The sequence below is a fragment of the Melospiza melodia genome, chromosome 3 (assembly GCF_035770615.1).
Source record: "Melospiza melodia melodia isolate bMelMel2 chromosome 3, bMelMel2.pri, whole genome shotgun sequence".
Taxonomy (NCBI): Eukaryota; Metazoa; Chordata; class Aves; order Passeriformes; family Passerellidae; genus Melospiza; species Melospiza melodia.
In genome coordinates, this window is record NC_086196.1 from 33,452,037 (window position 1) to 33,465,645 (window position 13,609).

Consider the following 13,609-nt stretch of genomic DNA (forward strand, 5'->3'; position numbering starts at 1 on the left):
TGCTTATGAGTATGAACAGTTAAGATGGTGTTAAGAACCAAAGGCCTTTGTTGTTCAGTGATGCACTTAATTAAGTGATGCACTCCTCAGTTCCATTTAGTAACAGATTTGTGTCCATTCCATTTTTATTACGTTTCTTCAATTGTGCTGTTCAGTCTTAAAATAAAGGAGTGTATTTCGTCCTCTGGGCAAATATGTAATCTCTGTGGGATCATTTACACTTCAAAATTAGCTTGGTAGAAATGCAAGGCAGAAACTAAATATTACCTTTTTCTGTGTAATTCCTCCCGTAGATATTGTCATTGCACATTGAAATTGTCTGCCCATGGATTATTCAGGAATCTTGATCCAGATCTTTTGCTTCAGCAGAACTGTTCAGGTGCAATATCATGTTCAGAAAACTCTTTCTGATCTATATTCAGGTCACATAAACCAGAAAAGGAGTTAAGACAGACAAATTGGCTGGGTTGACAGAAAATCACTAACAGAGATGCCCAAAGCACAGCCAAGCCTTGATGTTTTAATTCCAAGAGATTTCACTAATTTTTGCAGATTTAACTTCAGTGAGCAGTGATGAGATCAGAAGTGTGCTTCCTTGAAATCAGCTCTGCCCTTGCCTACATGCATGTTACCTCTCCTCAGGACAGCTAACAGAGGCAGATGAGAAGATAAAGTGTTTGTACCTCATACACAGAAACTCTATTGACTAGTATATTCAAGTAATAAAGGGAGGCAATTTAATCTCAGTTTTAGGGGCAATTGCTCAGAGAAGTGAGAAGAGAATCTACTACTGGAAGTTAAAGCTTTGCAGCTGACTGCTGGTCACACGTGCCCCTCTATTGCCCGTTTCAGTCGGGAGGAGTAGCAGAAACATTTGTGGTTCTGGTTGCCTAAAGACAAAAAACTCTTTGTGAAAATACAAAATCTGGAAACAAGCTGGCTGGTGAGGTCCTAAAATATTGGCTGCAAATCAAACACAAGAAAGGTATTGGTGAAGGCCGTGTCACACACAGAGGAACACAGTGATACTCAGCTTTGGAACCTTCCTTGGGCTGTGGAAACAAATCAAGCTTCATTTAGACAAAATATATTCACAACTAGACAGAGTTCTGCTTTGTTTTTGTGTCTTAAATGTAAGCATTGATGTAAGAGGGCATTGATGATTAAATGAAACTGTACTTTTGCTTTTTGTACAAAACGACTGTATTTTCCTAACGCCTATCCCAACCACATTACTCAGCAACAGCCCTTACAAAGAGTGTCTCCTCTTAAAAACAAAAAAGATGTAATAATATTCATATGGTCACTCTTGCTTCAGATGCTTCTTGCCCCTACAAGTAGGGATAGAACTATAAAACTAAGAGTTGTACACTAAATTGACCTTGACCTCTAAAGGTCAAATTCATCATTAGTTTAACTTCTCTGGAAAACATGCTCACACCAGCTATCATTTTAATTGCTGAGTGCTTAACTAGGTTGAGAATATGGCCAATCTTTTAATTTCAATGAGGTGACTCTTGGATTATCATGTGGGTAAATATATGCCCCAAATGTCATCTTTACTCTCCATTAAGAAAGAGTTAAACAAAATGTTTCAATGGAAAGTTTAATAACAAAAGACATTTATGATGTTTACTTAAATTTTCTGGACCATTAAGTCCAAATGACATGACTTATTGGATGCTATATCTGGCCAAAAAATCTTTTTGACCAGTCTAAGTTTTACTACGTGCTGAGCTGCCAGCATCCCTATTAGAAAAATAATTTAAAAAATTAAATATAAATCTATGGTCAAATCCTAGTTTTCTCAGTGAAATCTGGATTCAGAATAGCCATTCATGCCAGAAAGTACCTTTTGAAGTTTACATTAACATGGATATTTATTTATTTTCCCTCTGTAACAATGACAGTGGTTGAAATAAACTGTTTAATTCTAAATAGAAAACACATCTGCTGTTTCTGCATTGTTTGTGGTTGCTGGAGGGGTGACAATTTAAACCAAGTAGCACACATGACATTTTAAGTGAGATGTTGTATGAGGATTTGCAGCTGCTGTACTTTCCTATTTTTCTCTCGCCTGACGGCACTGCTCCATTGCAGGGCCTGCAAACTTTTCCATCCCCAGCACAGCTCTCAAAGGGAAAGTTTATACACATCCTTACATACCTGCATGCCTGCTTGCATAGATGTGATATTTTTGACATGCTCGTGTTCATCTCTTTTGGGGGCAAGAACATTTTCTACATTGACTGGGATCTTGGAGGTGAAAACATCACTGAGGGGCTCAGATTAGGCCAGACTTTGTTGATGACCAGGTGGTGAGCAGGAGCCTCAGAAGTCCAAAAGCAACCTGCAGTTAAGTCCTGACACCCTGCCATTGGACAACATGGCCCTCTTGGAGATCAGTGTGCTGGAAGGACCCTGGGCAGTGAATTTTTTGGTGCTAGAGAACAAAGCAGGCCCTGAGCTGGCCCTGTTCTCTCTGGCAACCTCTCCATTGTCTTAAGGCTGCAGCACAGCACTGAACAAAGAGAAAATGCCATGGGATTGGACTGAAGAAGGTAGTCAGAGGTTGGAAAAGCTGGCCCTGCTCCAGCCAGGGAAGCTGTGAGAATGGACAGAAGCCCTGGCTCCCTGCTAGCATTTCATCTTGCCTGTGGGGGCTTTAAGTTGAGGTGTCATCTGCCTCCACCCCACATACGTGCTGGCTGAGTAGCAGAGCTAATTTGTGCCGAAGCAGCTCAGAAGTGTAAGCCCTAATCACAAAGGGTGAATTGTACCTCTGAATGTCATGCTGCAGTCCTGACTCCTAAACTACAGTTAATTCTTTTTTTTTTTAATCCCTATAGGGGTTTAGTGTCAAAGATACAATGAGCCTTTCAGGTTAATGAATTTGGATCTAAAAATATGAATTTCTAAATTCTTAATGCATTTCTAAATACTTTTGATAATCTTTAAATATTGCCTTTTCACTAGGCTGAAACAGTGAAATTCCCTTCACTCCCCTGTTCCCACACTGGCTTGTGTTTAATAAACCCCTGAGGTTTGACAGTGCAGCAGTACAATCCATTAACCATAAACACAGTATGGGCTGATATTTGACGCCTATATTATGGCAGAAGAGACTAAAATACTCCCAAGTAGTGTGAAAAGCTTAGGCAAGAACCTGAAGGAAGGCCAGAGCCCATGAGTTCCACTTCATTTCTGCCGCTTTTTCCTTTTCATTTCAAAGAAGGGTGTTGGCATTTTCTTTTGCCAGATCTTAATAGAGAGGGAGCTTCCTCTTTCTCTGGAAAAATTCCTACCTCGGATCCAAACAGAAATTTATGACATTTTCTTTGCTGTTATGGGATATTGTGTTTATTCCTCTCTGTTGTCTCTCAGCGAAGTAAGAACTTCTCTTTGGGTCTTATGAAATGTCCTGAGTGGAGCAAATTATTTCCCTTGGGAGGGACAAAATTACGACAAACTGCAAATATTAAAAAAATAAAATTCCCAGGGAGGAGCCTCAGTATCAGCCTCCAGGTCATCTTCCCCCACAGCCCTCTTGGCATCATACAAACTGAACTTTGTCCTGCCCTAGTTACTAATGTGCCCAGTCCAGTCTTTAGAAACAAAGCATAAACACACCCAGCCAAGTGCAAGCTTAATATAAATGTGCTGCCTCTTCCTCTCGTTACACTTGTGAGAAATTGTTTGTCTTTTAGGAGGGAGGACAGGGAAATCAGTTCCCAGGTCAGGTCTCACTGTAGCCCTGCAGGCAGGGAGGACAGAGGCCAGCTCCAGTGCAGGAAATCTTCAAGCACTGAATTGCCACACGCTGACAAGGATGTGCAGGCCCGTGTGCTCTCACAGGGTCATGGCATGTTTGGGTTTTTTCATAATGCTGGCCCCCACACAGCAGCCACAGAGAACGAGGCCATGGTTCTCTTTCAGTTCAAGGAATCACTGGACTGCCAAAGAAACCACATAACAGCTACTCTGCAGATGAACTCAAGTAATGGCACAGCACTTGGGTGGCCATATTTATATTGGGCTAGCCAGGAATGTCAGGATTTCAGCATTCACAAAAAATGCACTTCTGGCACAAACTATCTCTGTCATTTCAGCTCCACTCCTCAGTCTCAAATGATCCATATTGTTAGGAGAGCTTTAGTGTTTGGAGTAGCATGTGTTTCCCCTCTCCATAGGTTTTGGGAGTAAGGAAATGAATCCTGCCCAGCCGCTCTCTTTAGCAGTTCTGCTTTCCTCTAAGTAAGCAATGGCAAACATGAGATGGGAGAGAGATACATCTGAACTCATGCAATCTGTCACAGCACAGCATCTCCCAAGCACAGGCTTTTTACCCTTGGATCTGTCCCATCTCTGTCTGCACAGCCATATTTCAAGGATTTGTCACGGGTCACATCTGCCAGCAATCATGTGGAAGAAATATAGAAAATGAGCAGTGTGCATTAGCTCCGATGTTTTCCTCCTGCAGCACTCCTGGGCCCTTGACAAACAGACAAACTCCCATGCTGAAGACAACCAGCCTACTCCCCACCTCAGAGAAGCAACTGGGGAGTCACCATGAGCCTCAGCAGATCACAGGAGCAGAAAGCTGTGAACCCCACTTGCTCAAGAGGAGATCAGGAGATGAGGCAGAGCCTCACAGGTCTCCAGAAACATCAGCCCAGCAAGGAGACTCTGAGCACTGCAGCAAGAAAGGCCACCATGAAAACTCACCCAGAAGTGTTGTCTAGGAAAAATAATAGTGAATTTTGGACTTGCTCAGGATTCCTGGGCATCTTTGAGGCCAGGGGAATCTTATCTCCCTCCTACCTAGGCGTCTCGCTCTTCAGAGCCCTGGGCCTCCTTGGCCATGCAAGAGCAGATTGGATATACCAGTCCTCCCAGTGACTCCAACAACTCCTGGCAGTATCAGTTTAATTGCACTTGATCTATACGGCTCGTTTACACTTAGGCACAAAATCTGGTGTACTTTGAAAGCCTCAGATTTAATGCATGTGTGCAGTCTACCTTCAGATCAGACATCTCCACAAAGAAGCATGTTCTTTTGTACTTGGTTTCTAGATCAGAAAATCCCAGGTAGGATTATAGATGCCCTGATTATGGTTAAAATGGACAAATAAGTAACTGCTGTAAATCAAAAGAGGATTGACATCAGCCCTTCAGAATAAGAGTATTCTTGTAGATCTTTTAATCTCAATGCCCTATCAAGTTGAACTGCTGTTCCAGACTGCTTTTTCAGAATTGTTCAATTTCGCTGTTCTATGGACAAACTAACAAAGGAAGATTTAAAAACAAAACAAAACAAAAACCACTTAACAGTCTTGGATACAAGAGTACCAAAATCAAGCACTTCCAAGTGAAGATTAATCTAATCCTTCTAAGTAAAGTTTTACCATCATATAATACCAGCTCCATAAAATAGTACTGATGTTCCTTGTGACAATTTAGGAGCTTTAACCATATCTGGAAAACTTTCTCATTGCAAAGGTTTTTAAGTATTAGAGGACTTGGTAGGATCTTTTCTTTGTGAGATCAATAAACAACCAAAGCCACCTGGTGTTGACACAAATATATTTTTAAACATGGAGGCCTAACACACAAAAACATCTCTTCAGCCAAGGCGCTGGGCCAAGTGTTTAAGATACAAGATTTGCCAGAGTGCTTAGAGCTGAAATGGAACCAAGACCAGAGAAAAGCTCAGTCTCTTTGCAGTAGTTTAGTGTCTCCTCTACAGGTCTTCTCTTTTTTTTTTTCTTTTTTTTTTTTTTTTGTTTGGTGAATTCAGTGCAGAAGAAAGACCTGAACATTTTCCATTGAATACTTTTCAAAAAAAAAAAAGAAACTGTAGTTTAAAGTAAGTACCAAAGTTTATTAAAAGATTCATGCCAAGGCATTATTTTCTTAATAGAAAATGTTTCATCGACATGCCACGAACAGGAAATATTGAATCCAAATAACATACAAACAAACAAAAAATCCTCAAAATTCCAGTGATGGGAAACCAATCCCAGCTCTATTCAAGCTAGTGGTAAGTTTGCCAGGTGTTTCCAAGGAAATCTATATTTCATCTGCTTCATAAAGGGTCAGTCATGAACCACGAAAGACAATTAACTAAACCTCTGGGCATAAGGAATGACAAATGAAAATCAGGGAAATCCATACACAGTTTAGTGCCATGTTTACAAATGTTACTCTGTAATTAGGGCTAGAATGGGAAGGATTACTGATTCAAGCCAACTGCAATGACTAAGAGCCAGGGCTCAGCTCAGCATAACAGTCATGCATCAGCCACCCAGCTGATAATTGACAACACAGTTTGTAATTTCTGTTGTTTGCCCCTCTGAGGTGTCTTCTTCCAGTCAGTAACAGTATATTTGAAGAACTGGTAGATAGAAAATAGGGACAGAAGCACTTTGCACAAATCATAAACTCCTTTAAAAATCAATCCTTGAGAGTATTCAATGGTTTTACATGTGACCCAGCCCCATGGGAGTCTTAACCTGTGCAGTTCAAGTTGTTTCAAACAGAGCTGTGACACTAGTAATCCATGTGGTATGTGAAGCAGGAAAATTTTGAAACTTTTGGATTTCTGTTAAATCTCTGATAATATTTAGATTAAAACCCCTTTGAAGTATGGACAATGTCCTGCTATATTTATGGAGAGCCTAGGAAAACCTGTGAGGGAGTGGAGAGAAGACTGAGGCAACTTCCCTGGGTCTATTCCAATGAGAATTTCTGTTTCTCCTACATCTGAAAAGGATGACTCAGATTATACTGAAAAAAAAAGTCTAGGAGCAAAGTTGGTTATCCGTGGGCTTTTTCCTTATATAGGTTGGATACTAATATGACGTAAATTTTATAAACCCCTCTGAGTAAAGAGGTATAAAATAGAGTGGCTGCATAGCACCAGGATTATCCACATAAGATGTTTCTGCATGATACTTCTTTTTCCCAGGGCCCTGCAAATTTGGGACTAAGCCAGAAGTAAATGTTTCCTCTTTGCACTGGGTACACAGTGCCAGTGAGAGCAGAGGAAGCCTAAGACCTTCTTTGTGCTGCTGCTCTGGTGTGAGCAGATTTCATGTTGTACTGCAGTTGTGTCCCAGGTAACTTGTTCAGTATTCAAAAAACTTCACCTTCCACCCTTGGTGTTCCTGGCTTGGTGCTGTGAAAGTGAGTTGCTGCTCCATGTTAAAGAGAGTGGAAAGGGTGGGTGTGACCCAGGCTTACAAATTCCCCCACACCTGCTGCTTATGTCTGCTGAAGAAAGCCCTGCTGAAGAGGTGCAGCAGTGATTTGTAGCTCCAGATAAGTGGGAGCTCAAGGCATGCTATGGAGCAGGCAGGGCTTCTTAGCCCTCAGTTTCTACAGAGGGCTCCAAGAGTTACTCCAATAAATCCAAATGCTTAAAATTTCTTTTCACCCCAGTACCTCCTCCTTGAGAGCATGTCTTCTTCTGTGCCAGCAGTATGGAAATACACTTTTTGAAGTCACATCAGTAGTTCTAGTGATTTCATAATTGTCACAGAAGTGGTAATCCCTTCTCTTACAGGTACATTACACCACAGAGACTGTAGAGCCAGTCAGACTGAAAGGGTGTATGCAGTTGTTTGGACATTATTTGCACAGACAGGTGTATGCAATTGGTTAGATCCATGCTCCTAGATCTAGGCACCAGGTAAAACTCCCAACTGCAGAGTTAGGTACCCATCCTTTTTTTGTCTAATCTGAATTATGTCCTGGAAAAATCAGGAAAATTCCTTCGCACCAAGGCATTTTCTCTGATAACTTCAGAAATTTTGCGCATCAATATACACTTCCAGTCAATGGAAGACATTTACTTCTGAGTGGATGCAGCTGCCAGAAACAAACAATGACACATGAAGCCACAAGAGAAGACTTTTAATTCTAACAGAACATGTCCAGGAAATACCAATCAATTCATATGGTAACTGATCATCTTCACCCTTAAAAACTCAAGCTAACAGCTGTGCACTGTCTCTTCTTCCAGAAATGACTCCAGATCCCTTTTGACCTGGTGTATACTATTCACTTCTATTGTAGATTTTGGCAGTTTGCTTCATAGTTTTAATTATACCCTCTGAGCAATGAAAGTCATCCTGAATAGTTTACAGCCCGTGCCTCATCTGCAAGCTGTAACCTCTTTCTTTGGAATTAGCAACAAGTCACACAAACTTTTATTTGAAACAACCCATTCCTTTTCTGGTGTATACTGGACTGTATTTCCTGCAAATTCCTATCCATTCCAGCTGCATTAGAATTTGTTTCCATTCACTTGAACTCAATTGAGATATTTACTCCACGGATCCTAGATTTTTAAATCCTGAAAAGCAACTGTATTGTCCAACCTAGCTTCCTGTAAAATTAAGGTGTTAAAATTTAATGTAGCTATTTGCAATGTGAGCCCTAACACATTGAACTGACTAGAAAGCATATTCTTCTATTTTCACAAAAAGTTAATATGAAATACAGTCATTATTGCATTCCTCAGCTTCCATATTCCTTAGACAGGCCTGTACACGACTCCACAAGGCATTAGGCATTGAAGAATCACATCAGAATTGTCAAAGGGTTGTAACTTTCCTGACCAGTTTTCACATAACCCTAGAGGATCACAACAACTCGTTGCAATGCTACAGTCTGGGACAGAGTGTCTGGAAAGCTGCCTGGCAGGAGGGGACCTGGGGTGCCGGTCAAAAGCTGGCTGACCATGAGCCATCAGTGTGCCCAGGTGGCCAAGAAGGACAATGCCACCTTGGTCTGTATCAGCAAGAGTGTGGCCAGCTGGACCTTGGCCATGATTGTCCCCTGCACGTGGCACTGGTGAGACCACACCTTGAATCCTGCGCTCAGTTTTGTGCCCCTCACTTCAAGAAAGACACGAGGTGATAGACCATGTCCAGAGAAGGGCAAAAGAGCTGGTGAACGATCTGGAGCACAAATCTTGCAAATCAGGAGTGACTGAGGGGGCTGGAATGTTTAGCTTAGAGAAAGAAGGCTCAGGGGAGACCTTATGGTTCTCTAGAATTGCCTGACAGGAGGTTGTAGTGATGTGGGGGTCAGTCTGTTCTCCCAAGGAATGAGTCACAGGACAAGAAGAAATGGCCTCAAGTTGCACCAAGGGAGGTTTAGATCAGATACAAGGACAAAATCATTCACTGAAAGAATTGAACAGGTTGCCCAGGGAAGTGGTTGAGTCACCAACCTTGAAAGAATTTAAGAGACTTGCAGATGTGGCTCTTCAGGACATAGTATTGCGATGGGCTTGGCAGTGCAGTGTAAATGGTTGGGCTTGATGATCTCAAAGGTCTTTTCCAACCTAAATTACTTTAAGTTTCTGTGATTCTATACATAATGGTTTAATTTTCTCTTGTTTCAGGTTTCAGTAGAGTACACTGCAATCTGTATGTACTTTCTGGAATAGAAAATTAAATTGATTCATGGAAAATGTTATCATCGTACTCTTCATGGAGTTTGGAAGGAATCTTGCTAAACTCATTTTCAATTAAAAATCTTTTAGATGGAGGGTTTTGGGGTTTTTTAATGATTTGGTTGTTATTGCTCTTTATTGATAAAATTACTCATCTTCAGATGGGAGAACGCATAATAAAAGATTCATCTATTGGGAGTGAAAAAATCTAAAATGGTTCCAAAAATGGGAAAAATATATATTGGGGTTGCTTTTGAAGAGGAGTTTTGTATCTTTCATCTGAGACCTTGCACTGCAGGGGTGGCAGCCTCAGATACTCAGGCTGATGTTACAGACTCAATGAGAAATTTCAGATTGGCTTTTGAAAACCTATTTCACGGTGAGATACCTTTTCCTAAAAAACAGAGACTGTTTATATTGACAACAGAACAGAAATACAAAAATTATCACTCCCTGTCCTGTATTTAGATCAGTTTTCAAGTTACCTTGCCTGAATTTGAGAAATGAGGTAAATGGTCAAAAGCAGGTTCTTGTACGATTTGGTATTTTTGCAATATTTACTGTAAAATTAGAACATAAAATATTATTCTTCTTCCTCTATCTTTCACTCCTTCATTTTATTTCCTACTTTGCCTAAAACTTGAAAGCTTAGATAGCTGTTAAATTCTAGTTTTGATTTTAGAAGCTGCTTTAATTTCAAAGTTTTCAATGCTTGAGGAAGTTCTCCCAATAAGTTGGAACTTTGGAGATTATCTCCTGCACAATTTAATAAACAAAACCGTGGCATAAAGAAGTTGCTTAAATCTGCAAGAGAAGTAAATACACCATTCCAGCTGAGGGACCCAGAGGGCTCATTGTTATGATCAAGTGGGTGAATTGCACAAGTTATTTCCATATCTAAAAGTTGACCTTGCTCTAATTTATTTAAGAACTTGGAGTGAGTAGGCAGCATTTTTTTATTAATTGAGGTATAAAAATCTATACAAATGCCATAGAAGTCTGATGTAGGAATGGCTTAGTCATGCAATATTAGAACAATTTCTTCCCTGGAGGAAGTATCTATATAATCCCACATAAAGATTCTTTAGAATGATCATTTGCAATTCTGGTATTTTCTTCTTCTTTTCTAGTATTGATATGAACTGGTCTCCCCCAGATTATTATGTGATTAAAAGAGAAATGTAAAGAATCACAGAGTATTGAATTATTATAGACTGACTCCTGCCCTCTATCCTACTTGTTGTAAGCTCTGTTATGCAATTGAGTATAGTGACATAAATAGGATATAGGCTCTCTTTATCTTTTTGGAAGAAGTTATAGTGTATTCAAAAGATTTTTGGTATGTGAGTTACTTTATCTTCATTAGAAAAACAACTTGGATGTGGGTTCTGGGGGAATTTATAGTTTCTCCATGACACAATTAAATTACAAATGTCTCATTAGAGACTGCCAGTGTACCTCAGATAACGACTCTAAAGTATTCATCTTAAAGCTCATTTCCAGATTGTTTTTCTTTTGAACTCATTGTACTTTAGGATTGTACTAACTTTTATGAATATGTTTTTAAGGGACATTGTCCTTTAGGGCACACCATAAATATTGGTGTGCTTGGAAGAAAAGTTGTTAAGGGTCCAGAGAGCAGAATAAGGGGAGAGGCTGCAAAAGGGAAGCATAAAACCAATTAAAGTAGCTAAGCCCAGTTATGAGAACTTTTGTGAAGTACATGATCAAGAAAAAGTTGTATTGAACACACAGATACTTCATCTACTGCAAACTGCAGTTATATCACAATTTCAGAAGATGAAACCACTAGAACAAGGGAATATATTTGCTGTGATTCACTTCACAAAGGAAGTTTGAAACCAGTTATTTTCAATGCTGACCAAGTTTTACAAAGTAGCCCCTTTAGTGAATGCTTTCTTATATTTTTGGATTTTTCTTTTGGCACTTGAATACTGAAAAAGTAAATATTAATGAATTGGAAATTAACTCTTTTCTCCAAACTCTGACATTAGGTAATGAATCTAAACATCTAACAGAATAGACTTAGATTATTTATTGGTTTGGGTTGGGGGTTTTTTCCTAGCTCCTAGAAAGTACCACAAAGCTGTATTATTCTGTCTTTCATGTATTCCAGGAAATGGATAAATCAGAACAATGCATCCTTTGTATGAAAGCTCAAGAAAGAATTTCTGATCCTCTTCATATAAAACATTGTTTTTACAAAAACTGAGGCTTTGTTTGTAAAGAATGAACTACTGTTTAACCTTAAGTAGAGGTAACCTACTTAAATTTAGTTCTCTTCAATGACTACACTGGTGAGGGAAGACACCCATCTTCCTGCTGCTATCCCTTAATGTGTCTGTCTGAAGGGAACACAGCATACCTACCTTTGGTGTGGAAAGGAAGAAAGTAGCTCTGGGTTCTCTAGAGGGAAAGAGGTTCTTTATGTCTTAATACCTCTGTTCCCTTCCTCCTGACATCAAGGAATTGAGCCCAGAGCAATATACTTCTCAGAACCCTCAGAAAGAAAATCCATAAGTCAGCAAGCTTGCAAAAGAGCCTTTTCTCTCAGACTTCAAACTGGTGATCCCTCTATTTTTGTAATGGTCTCATCAACTACAAACAGAAGAGTGCTTGGCTCTTCTGCTTCTGCATTTCTCCCTTAAACTGGATAATACCACGCACACTGGCCACTCCATGTTATCTGTGACACACACTTGACAATCTGTCATCAGCTATTTCTTGAAACAGTAATACCTGAATATGAGAAGCACTATGAGTTTAAAAACAAAACAAAACAAAAAACCAAACCAAAACAAAACAACAAAAACCTGCCAGGTCCATACAGCTGTTAGGGTTATGATGTATTAATTTTGTTTGAAATTTTCCATGAGTTCTTACACTGGTCAGAATTCACATGCTGGAAATTTTAGCATGTGAATGTTAATTCAGGTATCAGTTGCTTCCTGAAGATGAATAGTGTGAAAGAAAAGGCACTGCTTTTTGCAGCAGTTTATGACCTCTGTTTTTCATCCATTCTTTTTTTGTTTCCAGGAACAACACAGGACACAAATGCTCTTTCCTGTTCAACCAATGTAACAGGAAAGAGTTTCAGCACTTTTAAACTTATTCAGAGAGTACAGATATGAAAATAGAAAGTCAAAATGCAGATATGTTGGGGGGTGGGGGGGTGATTCAAGAATACCTAATACATAGCATTCCATTATCCAGTAACTGTTGATATCTGGTGCACTCTTAGCCCACACAGCTGTGGAGAAGAGCTGACACATACAACCAGCTAAATCTCAGAAATCAGCAGGCAAAAAGAAGTACATAAAGGTACTCCAGACTCATAGCTATTCCCCAGCCTGACATATAAGTGCTAGAAGCCAGCAGCGCTGTACTGCTATCTCTTAACATAAAGATAGCTTTTGCTCCCCTCCCCTACATTTGGTAATTCCAGGAGAGGTTGCATGTGCTATATCAGATTGTGGCTAGCAGTGACAAGAATGATAAAGCAGTAGGCTTTGTTAAGGACATTAGGAATGTTTAAAAGTGCTAAGTAGGCCAAAAATGCATTTACAATATTCCAAAGGCAAGCTAAGAGAAATGCCTTTTGGACACTTTAGAGCAGATTCTCCAGAGAGCTCAGTATCCAACAGCTTCTTCTTCGGCCCTTAATGGCAAGTCTGGTCTTTCCAGAGTACTATGGTCCACAGCCTGATCATGGGATTAGGAGCCCTGCCCAGCCAGAAGAAGGATTTTCATTTTTCAGCCCTAGATTTCTTTGCAAGTCCAACATTGAAATCTCAGGGAAATATTTTCCAATTACTTGTTTTATTAAGAAAATTAAACAACCCCCCTGTGTTTCCTGGAAGTCTGGCAGGACTCACACTGTAATTGTAGACAGATAACGTTCCTGCAGATCAGGTCTTGCACTGTAAGGTAAAACTATATGAGGTGAGAGTTACCTGTACTACCTGGCAGTAGTATGGCAGTATGATTAGGTATTGTAATATTGTACTTAAATATTCAAACACAAGGAAAAATCTTTCCTTTACATTTAAGCAAAGGAAAGATTTATACAGCTATAAGTGAAACCATTCTTCTGGAATAAATACGATTCTAAAGTTTAGAAATCCT

At 39.8% G+C, this 13,609-nt stretch overlaps 1 long non-coding RNA gene across 1 annotated transcript in view; it reads right to left on the reverse strand.

The window, feature by feature from the left end:
• Positions 1-308: 308 nt before the first annotated feature.
• Positions 309-13,609, reverse strand: part of LOC134416700 (uncharacterized) — an 88,371-nt gene continuing 75,070 nt past the window's right edge. The window contains exon 3 of the long non-coding RNA XR_010027335.1: positions 309-412. This is a non-coding gene — a long non-coding RNA (uncharacterized LOC134416700). The remainder of the gene's footprint in view (positions 413-13,609) is intronic.